The sequence below is a fragment of the Halyomorpha halys genome, unplaced genomic scaffold, assembly GCF_000696795.3.
Source record: "Halyomorpha halys isolate HHAL.00 unplaced genomic scaffold, Hhal_1.1 Scaffold511.1, whole genome shotgun sequence".
Lineage (NCBI taxonomy): Eukaryota > Metazoa > Arthropoda > Insecta > Hemiptera > Pentatomidae > Halyomorpha > Halyomorpha halys.
The window spans coordinates 690,637-704,989 of record NW_027106266.1 but is presented as its reverse complement, the minus strand read 5'-3'; the positions used below and the strand labels follow the sequence as shown (position 1 = coordinate 704,989).

Genomic DNA, 14,353 nt, shown 5'->3' with positions numbered 1-14,353 from the left:
GTTGATAAACAAAATAGACTCAAATAGGTTTCAATTCGTTACTTTTGGTGATTTTTCGAATTAGCGGTTTCGTTTGAGTTTAAATATTAAGCTTATTGCTTTATTATTATGTATAAGGTTGTGTCAGTTTATTAGTGTTGTGACTTGAAGTGACAACGTTTTCTATTTGCCCGGCTGTAGGCAAGGTAAAGCATCAAATTTTGTATTTCGGTTCTTTTTATCAGTGTTTAGCATTAATTTTTCTTTGAAATCATAAATTGATAAAAGTAATCAGTTTTGGATGTATTTCACATTTCTACTCATTGCAATTAATTGTTTTTTTCATTTATATAAAAAAATTAAATGAATGATAGATTGGAGAAGAACAAATTTAAAAAAATTAAAAAAATTGTAATACTAAGGAGGAGTTTTATTGATCCATAATAGAAGCAAACCAAAACCTATATTTATCTCATATAATACTGATAAAGCATGTATAGGCAACTATCTAGTATTTTAAGATTAGAACTAACAAAAAGTTTTGAAATTATTTTGTTTTTTCTGTTGTTTTTGTGTAAATGTCTATTTAATTTTAATGTTTTAAATCACTCTTGAATTTAATTATTATTTATGGTATTTGCCTTTTTTAAATGTTATTTCTAATCAGGAAGAATATGTCTTTTTTAAAAGCATTTTTCTAGATTTAATATATGCAATGAATCTGTTATTACACTTAATATTATTTATTAAAATAAAAAGTATCGGCTCTGAGTTGTTTCTTAAGAGAAGAGTTATTATATTAAAAATCTATTGTAATAAAAATCTCCTGTAAATATCATGAATGCATTATTAAAATTCGGTCTTTTAGCATATACTGACGCCTATTTTGTTAATTGCAGATGCAATATGTCAAAATATAAAAGATGAATTAATTGATATAATTAAAAAAGTAAATATGTTATAAAGGCAGAAAATTGATAATTGAAGAGGTGAAACAATAAACTGCGATAACAAAGCTGAAATGGAGGCTTTATCATTAAAGGTAGAAAAGAAGTTTCCTGACAGAGGTTTTACCAATTATTAAGAATTTTTTGCAAAAAAAAAAGGTTTATAATTGCATATATATATTTTTTTGTTATCAAGGTACTGATTAAACTCATAACACCCACATCTAGGTTTAAGTCAGTTGTATGTTTTCAGTTCTTTTACCTTTGACAAACTTTAAATCCAGGATTTACAACTACTCTCATGTTTATTTTCAAAAAGTCATAAGATAAAAACAGCTTACTGCTGACCTTACCACTTCCAGATTGTGTCATCAAGAGTCTTCATGTGTTAAAAGTAGTATAAGTTTTTTTAATAATTGATTTTATTGACTTGGAGCTTTTATATTTTTTGGCTTTCATAGAAGATTCGTTCAGACTGTTTGGCGACTTCAGTTACTAATTTTTAATTTATGTTGTTATTATATGTTCCATTAATTTATATAACAAGAATTTTATAGCAAAAGCTTCATCACATGAAATCAAAATTTTGTCACTTTTTTTACAGACAACAAAAATTACTTGACCATTTTTCATATCATTTCAAATTTTGTTTAAGATAATGGAACCATAAATTAATTTAGATATCTAATCTCTAAAACTATAATGCTCTGTGTTTAATATGAACATATATAATAAGTAATTAAGAAATATGTTATTGTTATCATTATTAAATGAGGGATTGGTTTATGCCTTAGTTACAATTCTTGATCTTCATTCGATTTCTTTGGTAAGTTCTTTTATCATTAATTTCTGTTTATTCAATCTGTATAATGTTTTCTTTATTTTGCTATAATAGTTAAAGAAAAAATTTAATAAATGTTAATGTTATGGTTTTTTATTAGGTAGATGAGATGATTTGGAACGTTTAATGTTTTTAGCTAAATGCAAATTAACAACTATGAATGTTATTATGGCATTTCATAATTTTGTTTCATTTTAAAATATTTTATTGCCAAACACGTCTAATTCTTTTTTTTTAATTATTCCATTTACCAACCCCAAAAAATATTCCATTTAAATAATATTTTAATACTGATATTTGATTATTTGTTCAATATTTTGTGGCCTGTTTTGTTTCATGGTTAAGCTTTCTACCCTCCAAGTTTATTTTATTCAGAAGCACTAATGTACTAAATGATACAATAAAATTTTTTTGGTGGTTCGTAAATTTATAACATTTGGTTAATAATTGTATATGAATACATTCATGACGACGTTAGATCATCTTAATTATGTTTCTTGGATGTCATCATTCAAAGTAAACAATAATTACTTATTTATCAGTAGTAAATAAATAAACAAACCTAATTATTAAAAGTTCTATAATAATAGTTAGTTACAAGGTCTCATTAAAAAATTTTTTTTATTATAACGCAACCAATTTTTTTTCTGTCTCTACAAAACGATTCCCTATATTTTCTGAAAGGATTTTTCTGAATTTTTTTTTTCATTTTTTTTCCATCCATGTTACCTAATAAAATGAACTAATTTCTGAGTATGCCTCAGTCTCGGGCCATTGAAAAATTGCACAATTCAGTCCATTTGAGCAAGTAAACTTCTTAAATAATTTACAATATGCGTGAAAAAAAAAAAAGAAAAATGTTTTTTTGCAAGACATGTAAAAAACTGTATATGCTTGTTCTTAAAAATTCATGGCTGTGCAATTAGTTTCATTTAAACACAGGATTTTAAATTTACATTACCACTTAAATAATTCCATCATCATAATCTGCTCCTTTTACACTGTTGCTCTTCTTCTGCACGAACTCTGTGCTCTTGTTCCAGTCTAGTTCATTTCTTAAGTAGCTTTCTCTCAGGTGTCTTCCTCTTTGCCTTCTTCCCTTGACGGTTCTTCCGGCTTCATCTTGAGCATTTCCACAAACCATCTTAATTTATTCTTTTTTATAATTGTTTCTATCGGCCTTTTCACATCCAGGTTTGAACTGATGGTAGTGTTGTGAATGCTATTTGTTCTGGTCTTTTCTTTATCCTTTCTTAGGTACCACAATTCTATTGACTGGATCTGAATTTTGGGAGTCCGTGACTCCAAGAATCGGTGAAGGATGGGCAGTAGACACAGAACAGGATCTGTAGACATTTTCATCTCTTAGTCACCTGCCTTCTGTTGAAGAAACCTCTCTAGATTGAGTGAAACATTCTTCTAGCTACTCCCAGTCTTTGTGATACCTTCTGGTCAATATAAGCACTTTCATTTTTCAAGGTTTCGAAATGCTTGAAATCCTAGACTTGCTCAAAAATTTTCCTTTAGCTTCAATACTTCGATTTATCTGCGACGTTACCTTTCTACTCTGATGCAATTTATTTTCTATGAGTTAATATCCAACCTGGACAACTCTTCTTGCATTATAGTTGTATTATGTTGTAGTTCACAGTCTTTGGCGGCCATTATGATAAGATTGTCAGAAAATGCGAGCATTGTATAAAGAGTTCACAAAGGTTGCTAAGCCCGATCAGTAAGTGCCGCAATCCAGGTCTAGCTATCCCAAGGCAATCCACAGTGAAGGTAGTGTTTGCCTTGTTATCTACAGGTGATCAACCTATGTATCCTTACAAAATATTTGAAGACCTTTCTTGGCATGGATTGTGTAGATGTTCAAAAGATGCTGGAAATTAGAAGTCTAAGAGCTGCAGGACAAAACAGAGAAGATTGGTAGCTCTAATTCTAGGAGGCATTGATGGGTGGCGTTTCATTTGGCCCAATTTGAATTATCGGTTTGTAAAAATATATGAAGGAAAACATTCATCAGGTCAAATGTTACAAATAAAACTTCTCTACCTGTTGTAAACTTGTTCGAATAGATATTTACTAGGCGGAATATGTCTATGTATAAAAGGCAAAATTAGGTGGTATCCACAAATTAATGTACTATAGACGGTTAAGACTTAGAAATAAACAATAATTGTCTTATGTCTTACAAAAAACGGATGCGATTGTGGTGAGGATCCTTTTGTTTTGAAATCTGTTGTACTACCAAGCTCATGTTTCGTGCGTGTTTTGGCGTTTATTTAAAGCACAAACACTGTTTAATTTGTGGTTTCATCAATATAAAGGATACAGAAAACGAAAGAGTTGTCTTGACTGATTCCAGCAAAAAGGTGAGCCTCGAAGTACTGAAGTAAAGCGTTACCAAGCTTTCAAATGATTTCTGAGGTTGTCAAAACAAACATTGTCAGCCAATTTTGAAGTTTGGATGTGGGAAATGTGGGCCGTCCGTGCCTCAGGTAGTTAAGGTGCAACCTGAGAACTGCGGGAAGCGCCGGTGGTGGGGGTGGAGTTTTTCATTTCTTGGCGGTCCTACGAGGTGAAGAACGTGACCCCACCATGGTTAGCACAGGTTGGTATTGGTATCCGCTATATAACCTCCCCTCTCCCCGTATGTCAGAAATGACCAGGAAGGGGGTCATAAAAAAAAAAAAAAAAAAAAGGGAAATGATAAATATTGGTCTGTGTTGATTTCGAATGAATCAGCTTAAATACGAAATCATGCAACAAATCCCTAGCACTAAGAATGATTGTTGTCAGGGTGTCTAGAGAGCATTGTATCATTACAGTTGCTGCTCGAGAAAATGTTTGGGGGTGCAGCCAGAAAAAAAAAAATAACACAAATAAATGAAACTTATGTTTCATTTAAAAAAAAATGAAATAATATAAGTGTTTAAATTTTGTATAAAAATGTATTTATGCCGACGTTTCGACTTGAATTTCAGCCCTGTTGGTGTATAACAACAATAATGAAATCTACTGGTCAGCTGAATCAAACATTAAAAAATGTGTGATTATTAAAAAAAGAATGGGTTAAGCTGGATATGTTAATAATCATAATCCTAAGGGATTGGGATGATGATTGAGTGAGTTTCTTATGAAATGTGAAGAATTTGGATGACATAATTTCTAAGACAAGTGAAAAATTAATTTCACAAAGGGCAGTGTTTCCCTAAACTTTTTTCACCGCGACATCCCTGTTGGGCTCTACAAAAATTTCACGATACCCTTGTTGGGCTAGAAAAATCTCACTGCTCCTTTGTTGAGCTAATAGAGTTTTATGACACAATTATTCTTTGAGTGGTTAAATATGTAGGAATGGGGAAGAAATAGTGCAAACTCAGTAATGAAATGTACTGAATATTTTCTAATTTAATTTAATCTTTATTTTTTCATTTAATATTTTGAGAAAGTGGCATAGATTGCGACGCCCAATTTTTCTGTTTCAAGGAAGATATAATAATTTAATTTCTTACAATTTGGTATCTGTTTTGGTAAAATGAACATGTTAGCTACAATAATAGAATGACTAAGCTAAAATTTTCACCATAATGCTTTTCTTTTAATTATAGGTAACAGTGGACTGCGCCTTCTTTTCCTTCCGACTTATGGGTTTGGATTGGAATAATGACAGATAAAGATTTTGTATTACAATAATTATTCAAACCCGTTCTGAGATGGTGTTTGCATCAACTAGTACTAAGGTCTTTATTTATAAAAAAAAAAAACTGAATTTTTTAGAGGTCGCCAAATTTTGAATTTCGTTTCTCTGGCATTACTTTATTTACCTGTTTCTTTCATCCTATTTTATTCAAATGATAACAGTTTTGCTCTTCCTCGATGTTCTATGTTTATTGTATTACGTTGTTGTGGCTAAGATTCATATGTTTGGTTGGTGACGTCATTAAGAGTAGAAGATAGTTTGGTAAGTTTAGATGCAGATTGCCATGTGTAGTTATTATTTTTAAATTTAAATTCTTCCTTAGAGTGATAAATATGAAAGTTGTTTTAATATTTTAGAAAAATATTACCTTCGTCCCTAATAATTCGCTAATCCCTTATATGGTTAAAAAGTTTAGAAGGTAATCTCGGCCTTGGATCCAACCTATTTACAAGACCCTTCCTCCTCTCCTGAGTGGGTTGAGTGTTTATTTCAAAATCATAAACTTCCTAAATAGCTTAACTTATAATTGGTACTCAGGGTTCAAGTGGAAGATTACCCAAATCCTATTTCTTAAACTAATAAATTCTGGCTACTTGCCTGTATAATGACTGTTTTAATGCTTATATCGTTCCCAGCTACGGTGAAGTAATTTAAAATATCTGATGGATTATGTTGAGAAATAAATTTAACTCTTCTTGGGACCGGGTATTAAAAATATTTGATATGAAACATTTATTAAAAATGTTTAGAATTTTTGCTCGGCTCACTGCGAAACATTATTTATGTTAATAATATTTTTAATTTTTCACAACCGAGTAAATTATTTTTAATCTATACAGGAATATTGTCACTCATTGTAATGCAAAGTAACCGGGTCGTTAGTTTTCATTTTATTATTGAATCGCTTCAGTTCCCTGAATAATTGGATTATTTTTTTGTTTTAATACTTAAAAAAATGAATTAATATTTTATTAGTAACACAATTACTTCTCTGCTGCAATTTAGGGAGATCGATTTGTTGAACAGCGATGAACTTTCGAGCTATTCTTGGTATTTCCTATAGTTATTCCAATCAGTGAGTTCAAATTGGATAACACAAATATAAGTTAAAAATCATAAAACGTTTATTACGCAAAATAAATGCTTCTTTAGAAAACAATTCTAATTTTTAGTGACGTGATCTCACGATAATTAACTGGTGTACCTCAGGGTGGTAACCTTGGTCCAATCCTTGCACTGTTTATACAGCTTACATTCCAACACTGCCACATGTGTGCTATCAGTGAATAATTGCTCTTGTACAATTGTATCCCAAAATCTCCAATCCCAGACTACAACCTCGAAAAAATGGTGTCAAAACGGGGAGATTAGAACAAATTACAATAAATGCCATTAAATTATCTGTATCCTTCGTCTTAAATTTATGACATCCAGCCCTACAATATTCTTTAATAATTCATCACTTATCCCAGTTGAACAGATCCGTGACTTATGACTACATCTGGACAAGCGACTAAGTTGGAATCAAACATAACTGAAAAGACAGGAAACCATCGGTTCTGATTATTACAACATTTATTAGACTAACAGTTTAAACATCCATTAATTACAAAAGACTGATCTACATGAATGTATTAAAGCCAATCTGGACATACGGAGTCGAGCTTTGCGGCTCCACTATACCATTAAATTCTTCTCGTACCCAATTCTCACTATTAAATTCTTAACGCTCATTTGTCACAAATAAAATCATCCATGAATAACTTAATGTTACATATATTGTCGGTTTGGCCAACACCACATATCAATCCTTCCATGATTTCAATCAACTCCTTAACCACCCAAATCTACTGTTTGCTAACCTTGTTCCTTTTCAATTCTTGATAAATTCTCCTAGACGTCTGAAAAGATGATCTCGTGAGCTTGTACCCTATAAATGTTATTTAAGTTTGACTAATAGATAGATTCTCCATAAGACTGTATCATGCCATTGTATCATAACTAACATCAGATTTATGTAGTATATTCAATAAGTATTTAATAAAAATTAATCCTAAAACATAGAATAACTTTAAAAATAGTAACGTACTAACTGGAGGGGAGGTTAGTTCATCCAACATACTCTTAAGTGCTATCATCTTCACCTCCCTATCTCAATTCGTTCTCTAGATATGTTTTTTCTTTTAAAGGGTTATCTTAGAAAACCATCTATCTATCTATCAGTTGGCGCTACAACCCTGCGATGGGTCCTGGCCTCCTCTATGAGCCTCCGCCATTCGGCTCGGTTTTGGGCTGCTACCTTCCAATTTCGGACTCCAAGTAGGTCTTGTACCACGCCATCTATCCACCGGAGCTTGGGCCGTCCGACTCTTCTTGGACAATGGATTTCTTCTTCCATGACTCTTTTAGACATTTCGCCGGAACTCATCCGTGCAACATGTTCTGCCCACCCAAGGCGTCCTAGCCTAACAAAGTCATTATATCTATATACTGGAGCAGCTCATAGAGTTCCTTATTTCTTCTTCTTCTCCAGCCTTCCTCATCCCTTACCGGCCCATAGAAAACCATGTTTTCTATATAAAAATTCACATTTCACTACTATAACTGAATATTTCTCAACTTTCAAAATCGTTAAATACCCTATAAGATAGTAACCCCTTTTTTGTGCGATCGTTGCAGCAAAAGCAAAGTAAGCATGTAACCTCACCTAATGAATTATATGGTTACGTTCTTAGGGATTGTATACATGTTATATTGCCTCAGATTTCCCATGATACAGCCAACCAGTGAGGATAATTTAATTTCAAACAGATATCGAGATGGGCGGGAAGACAAAAAATACATTAGATACCTATCTTGGTTTTTTTCTCTAAAAATGTTTTCAAAGTGGTTAACTACCTACAACGGTGAAATCAGTTTGGAATAGTTATTATTTCTTACCCAATAATTTCTTGTTAAAGGGATTTAGGTATAACAATATTGTAATAAGACAATAAAGTGGAATCAAATACTAAATTAACTGCTTTTGCACTCAATACTCTTTTTCTGCAATGATCGCATAACGAAGCGGTACTTGCCTCCAAGTTGCTTTTTATTGTATAGCAAATCCTTAGTTAATTTCGAAAATGGTGAGGAAACTTGAGAAATGTGGATTTGTATAGCATAAAACGTTGTTTTATAGGAAAACTAAAAAAATTATATCTCGATTACAGATTGAGATCACTTCCCCATCTCATCAATCCCAACCATCAAAACAGTCAAGGTTGGTGATACTAAACTACCACATTTGGTGAACTCAACCCTGTCCTCTTAATTTCTGACATTTCCTTATGAAACATCTTTTAAATACAATACTATATAGAAAAAAATAATATCGAAAGAAACTAGACGATTTTCTGTATCAAGGTTTTAAAAAAAAGAGAAAAACTGAGCGAGAAAAGAAATAACTGGGACAAAAGCTGGAAGTTGTTGTGGTTAAGATTGGGAAATAACAGGCGTTTCCTCTCTTCTTATGGAAAACCTGCTGAAGGAAATGAATTTTCACTTTTAATTTATTGCGCCTTCTAAATCATCCTCCGGCCCAGGAAAGCTGTTAAACGGCAACGAAAGGAAAACAAAGCAACGGCTTCTTTTTCGCTTCTCAAGGATCTCTTTCTTTTCTGCCTCAAGAAAGAGAGAAAATTAATGGGAATTTGAAGTATCGTCTTTTAATCTCTCACTTTTTTTTTTTTCGAAATAAGTGTCTATTGGAAATTTTTTAAAATTTTGTAATTTTTTAATTGTTTATTTTTCTTATTCTATCAATTTATTACTTGTGTGTATTTAATTGATGCTAAAAAAAGTAATATAGTATTATTATAATCGATTTGTATTTATATTATTTGGATATGAACAACAGGTTATGACTCTATACTCTGGTAAGGAGCTATCAATTAAATCGAACCATTGCCTTCATATATGTTTACCTTGATCACTGTCCTTGTTCGTGGGACAAGATGTGATTTGAATATGGAAAGATGACCTTCAACCTGATAAGATATGTTGCTTAAACTCCAGTAGATGCCATTCTCTTTTCCAGATCCGCATCTTTTTATCTGTATATCGATTATTTTCTTATCTAATTCTTGAATGATTTTGTATTGCTGTCATAAAAGAAACTAAACCTCAGCCATCGATCGATAGTTTTTGCGTTACTGGTATGAAGGCATATTATTGATTTTATCATCCATAACCCTTGTAGTTTTGTATACCAGTATAGGAGATGATATCATTCCGATTTTTGGCAGATCCATTGTAAGAGTTCTGGCAGTGTTTATTATTTTATATGTTTCATTAGCAGGGAAAAAAAAGTGCCAAACCGTCTGAACCAGTTTAAATAGATTAAAGGTCTAGGAGGTATAAATAATAACCTAATTGACGTCTGCTCATTCTGAGGCACAATTTTCCTCATCTCACTTAACCCATGTACGAGATATTCGCATATATCTTTAAATAGACTAAACCCCTTCTTTGTCTGCGGCGAATGTTTGCACACTTCTCAAATTATATTTCCCGCTTCTGTATCAATGTAGGCGAAAAAATGTTCAATGGCAAAAATCCTCAGTAATAGGAATGCCCCTTTTCCTGCCTATGTTTTGTCAAACCAAATTTTAAGTTAGCTACCCCGAGCTGATTAAATCCGAATCACATAGAGCTTTTGGAAATACATGGAGGGAAGAGAGAGTAGAGTCGTTCTTGAAGATTCCTTTGATCATACCTTTCTGAGGGTCTATTGGCAGCATTTCTTCTTTTACCGGCCACGATTACCTCGCCTCAGATCTTCGCATCACACAACCCCTCATCTTCAATCATCACTGATGTTTCCTATCCCCACGATTGGTGGATGTCTCACATTTGGACATGTTCACTTGTTTGGACTATTGAATCGTGGCGATTCAAGTACCAAAGAGTGGCGCAATAAATTTATGATTTTATTGTTTTATATATTTTTAAGAATAATGTATATGTATACACATATTTATTTTTTTAATTTCTTAGGGAGTATTCGTTTTTGATTTTAATTAGGGAGAAATGTTTTACTTTATATTCATAAAAATATATTTTCTTTCAATAAGTGTTCGTTGTTAGTCAATGAACACGTGCCAAACCAAAGAATGTTACAAAACTAATGATAAATAATTTTGTTAAAAGAGAAATGCAACAGGAATAGGCATAATATCTATTGTATAACGGTTCAGGAAACGGGGGGAAATAGTTCCTAAACATCTATGATGTAAGGAAATAAAATAACATATAAAAAATATTACATGTAAAGAAATTCCTTAAAAATTAATTTTTATATTTTGTTAGTACAATTAACGGTACCACTGCTGAGACGGGTAGGTTAACTTTGCATTATATATATTTATATTTTCTTGCCAATAATATACATTAATGAGTGGCATAAACAATGTTTGAACAATCGTTAACATATATTACGTATTAGAACCTAAAATTAAAAACGGACGTGGAAATAACATCCGACAATGTCGAAAGAGTTGCTGCTACTCATTACTTACATTATATAAATAAAAGTTAAATATGAACATATAATGTAAAAATGTAACATAGTTACATATTTTACTATATGTATTACTAGTTGGTTGACATAATTTTACGATAGAATTCCTTTAAGCATGATATATGAATACCCATTCCCCGTTTTACCACGCCTCATGGCTGGTGACAGACTTGGATAAACAATCCAGAAGACTTCTACTAGTAATTGACAAAGAAAACCATTAACCAACAGTTAAAGGGCTTACAGCACACCTGAATAGAAGTGTATCAACAGTCTCTCGACACGTTAAGTAGAAACAGTAGATCTATGTGCACCTCATGAACTTGATAAGTGGCAGCAGATGAAGCAGTGTGAGACATGTTTCACTGCTTACTAGGCTATACAGCGAACCTTTTCTCGAAAGGATAATTACGTGTGATGAAAGTGGATAGTATATGACAACAGGCGTCGGCCAGCTCAATGGTCAAATATAGATGAAAGGCAGGGACACACACCAAAACCAAATTTGCATTTAAAAAAATATTGGTTTTGTGTATTGTTTAATGGTAGGAATGTTTCTTTTCTCCTGATAATGCATCAACAACTTGTCGAAAAACAATCTGCATTGGTTAATCGGAAGGAGGGAGCTATAATACTGGGTATGACCAGGCCTCATTTTTCACGACTTAAAGTGAAAAAACTAAACGAGCTGTGTACGAAGTCCTTCCTTACCCACCCTATTCGTCAGACTTAATCTCTAACAGATTTCCATCAGTTCAGAAATTTGTACCACTTCCTTAAAGGTAAAAAAAACTTTTGAATATTATTCTTAGGTCGAAAACACATTTTCTGAATTAATTTCTTCACAAAATCCTTAATTTTTCAATTCTGGGATTGAAAAGTTGATAATACTTTAGAGGAAATTACTTTTGAATTAAAATATTTTGTTTTCATAAAGTTGTTTTACTAAATATCCTTTTCAGTGAAAACTGACATTTCTTATGAAAAACTCAGCAATACGATTATATATGGGTTGAAGCTTGTAGTAGTAAATGTCATAATCAAGGGTATCGAAAGCTTTTTATAAGGGTAGAAACTTGTATGAACTTGAGAGTAAAGAATTTTCAGTAGATCTTCGTGTTCACGTTAATTGGGGAGGTGTGAGTGGACGTTTGTAGTCTTTGGATTCCTTTCAAATTAAAATTGAGTATTCAAATGAAAAGTTATTAAGATAAAATAGAATCACTTAAGAGTCCAACGGTTAGAGATTTTACGAAGTCATATAAAGTATTTTCTTCCAAGATAAAGGAGGATACAGTTGTAAATACAAAGCAGGAAACAAAATGTAAGGAAGTTTTACTGGGAAGCCATCAAGTTCTTCTAGAAAAATATGGAGGAACAAGTACGTTCAGAATCAAAATGAAGATAGGAAAGGTTTTGCTAAATTGGATTTTAAAGATGTTGTAGGTAAAATAAAAAGTCATACTATTGGATGGCATTTGGGAGGAAGTTAATTATTTTAATTTAATTTATTCATTTTTTCTTAGAGTCATTGGTTAAATAGAGGTGAATACTTTTAATTTTGTAACTAATAATGAGGCCACGTATGGTACCGACCAATATTTTTTTATTGGGTTTTATAGATTATGGATATTTTTTCCTTTAGTAATCTATATTTAATAGTGAATAGAGGATAAATATATATTATCACTGAATTAAATATTTTTTCTTATGTACTTTATCTTCCAAACTGTAGTCAATTTAGGAATTATAGATTGTCAGCTAATCAATCATAAAAGTGACATTACCAAATAAAACGTTAATTTTTTATTACAAGATGGCGTTTCAGCTCAAATTAGAGGTCATCCTCAAGGTCGATTTTTTCTGAGGTATATTGATTGAAAATAATGTGAACAAATAAAAGTCGACAACATAGAAGTAAAAAATAATAATACAAGAAACAAGAATTAAAAATAAGCAGAAAAATGATTAATGTAATAAAGAGTTTTTCTTTTAAGGTGGTTTGCACGATTTCTTTCTCAATCCATTTAAATAATTTTACTCGTATTGTAAATATGTTTTTGTATAAATATAAACATAATGTCCTGAATCTTTACCCTAGAAATAAATGACGTTTGTAGATTACCTCTGTAACTTTTAAGAACCGAAAATATTTGAATGCTCATTGATTAAATACACCAAAACAATAACATAAATATCCCGGAAAAATGGCGTTGATATATTACCTCTGTATATTTTTTTAATCGGAAATAATCCAATACTTAATGATAAAATACACCAAATTAATTTCAGAAATATCAGCAACCTAGTTGAGAAAGTTTCATGACGAAATTTAAGTCGTTAACCGCCTCGAAGGAAGAGATAAGGAGCTAGCTTAAAATTATTAGCTCCTTGATCTTTTAAGTGAGGGAAGAGCCCGATAACCCCCCACTCTCCGACCCTCCTCCGATCGGACATGTCGGCCGAGGGGTGCGATGATTGGATAGAAGAGTGGAAGGGAGGAGCCTTCATTTTGATTTTGTCCCCTTGATTGTTCCAAAGCCCTCGGGCAATCAGAATACTGCCTTCCTTCATCCAAGTATTCATAGGATATTCGCAATCATCGTTTTAAATTTGCAATTTTGAAACTGCCAGAACAAACACTCAATTTTTTTTTTTATTAAAATGAGATTGGTTCTTAATTGATTTAAAAGCCCACCTATACATCGAAGAACCTCAAAAACATGGAAACATAACTGAGAAATATTAGCGGCAGTTAATACGTTTTTATAATTAGTGAAAAAAGTTCTAAGCCTCCTTAACGTTAGTTAAGAATTGTTCCTGAGCTATTGATGTTTAAATGAAACCTTGATGGATCCTAATATAATAAAATAAATATAGGAATTTAATTTTTGCATATTTAGATTTTAGTTATGGCCAATATTTATTTAAATTTTTGTAGTATGAAACTATTGCTCGAATTTTCATCAAAATGTTATTTAAACATATTTTTTATTTGCATAATAAAAAATTTTTTTTTTCTAGTATAATTGAAATATATAATAACTAAGTCAATTTAACTTATATTAATTAAAATAAGTTATATCATAATAATTTAATGTGACTTGAATTATATAAATCACATCTTGGTTTTGGCCTGCTCTCATAAGTAAATAAAATTTTTAAGGTTTATTTAATTTATTTGCTTTTTAAATTACCTTTTCTGTTTATTGTTTGGATTTTGTTTAAATTTTTCTACGCAAAGCTCCTGGATACGACCTAATAACATCCCACATCCTTAAACTTCTTCCTCGAAAAGCCATCCTATTCCTCACCTATAT

The 14,353-nt window shown here is 31.6% G+C and overlaps 1 protein-coding gene across 2 annotated transcripts in view; it reads left to right on the top strand.

Moving 5' to 3' along the window:
• Positions 1–18: 18 nt before the first annotated feature.
• Positions 19–14,353, top strand: part of LOC106683743 (N-deacetylase and N-sulfotransferase sfl) — a gene marked incomplete at its 3' end in the record, with an annotated part of 703,925 nt that continues 689,590 nt past the window's right edge. For both annotated transcript variants that reach the window (XM_067044629.1, XM_067044627.1), the window contains 1 exon segment: positions 19–185.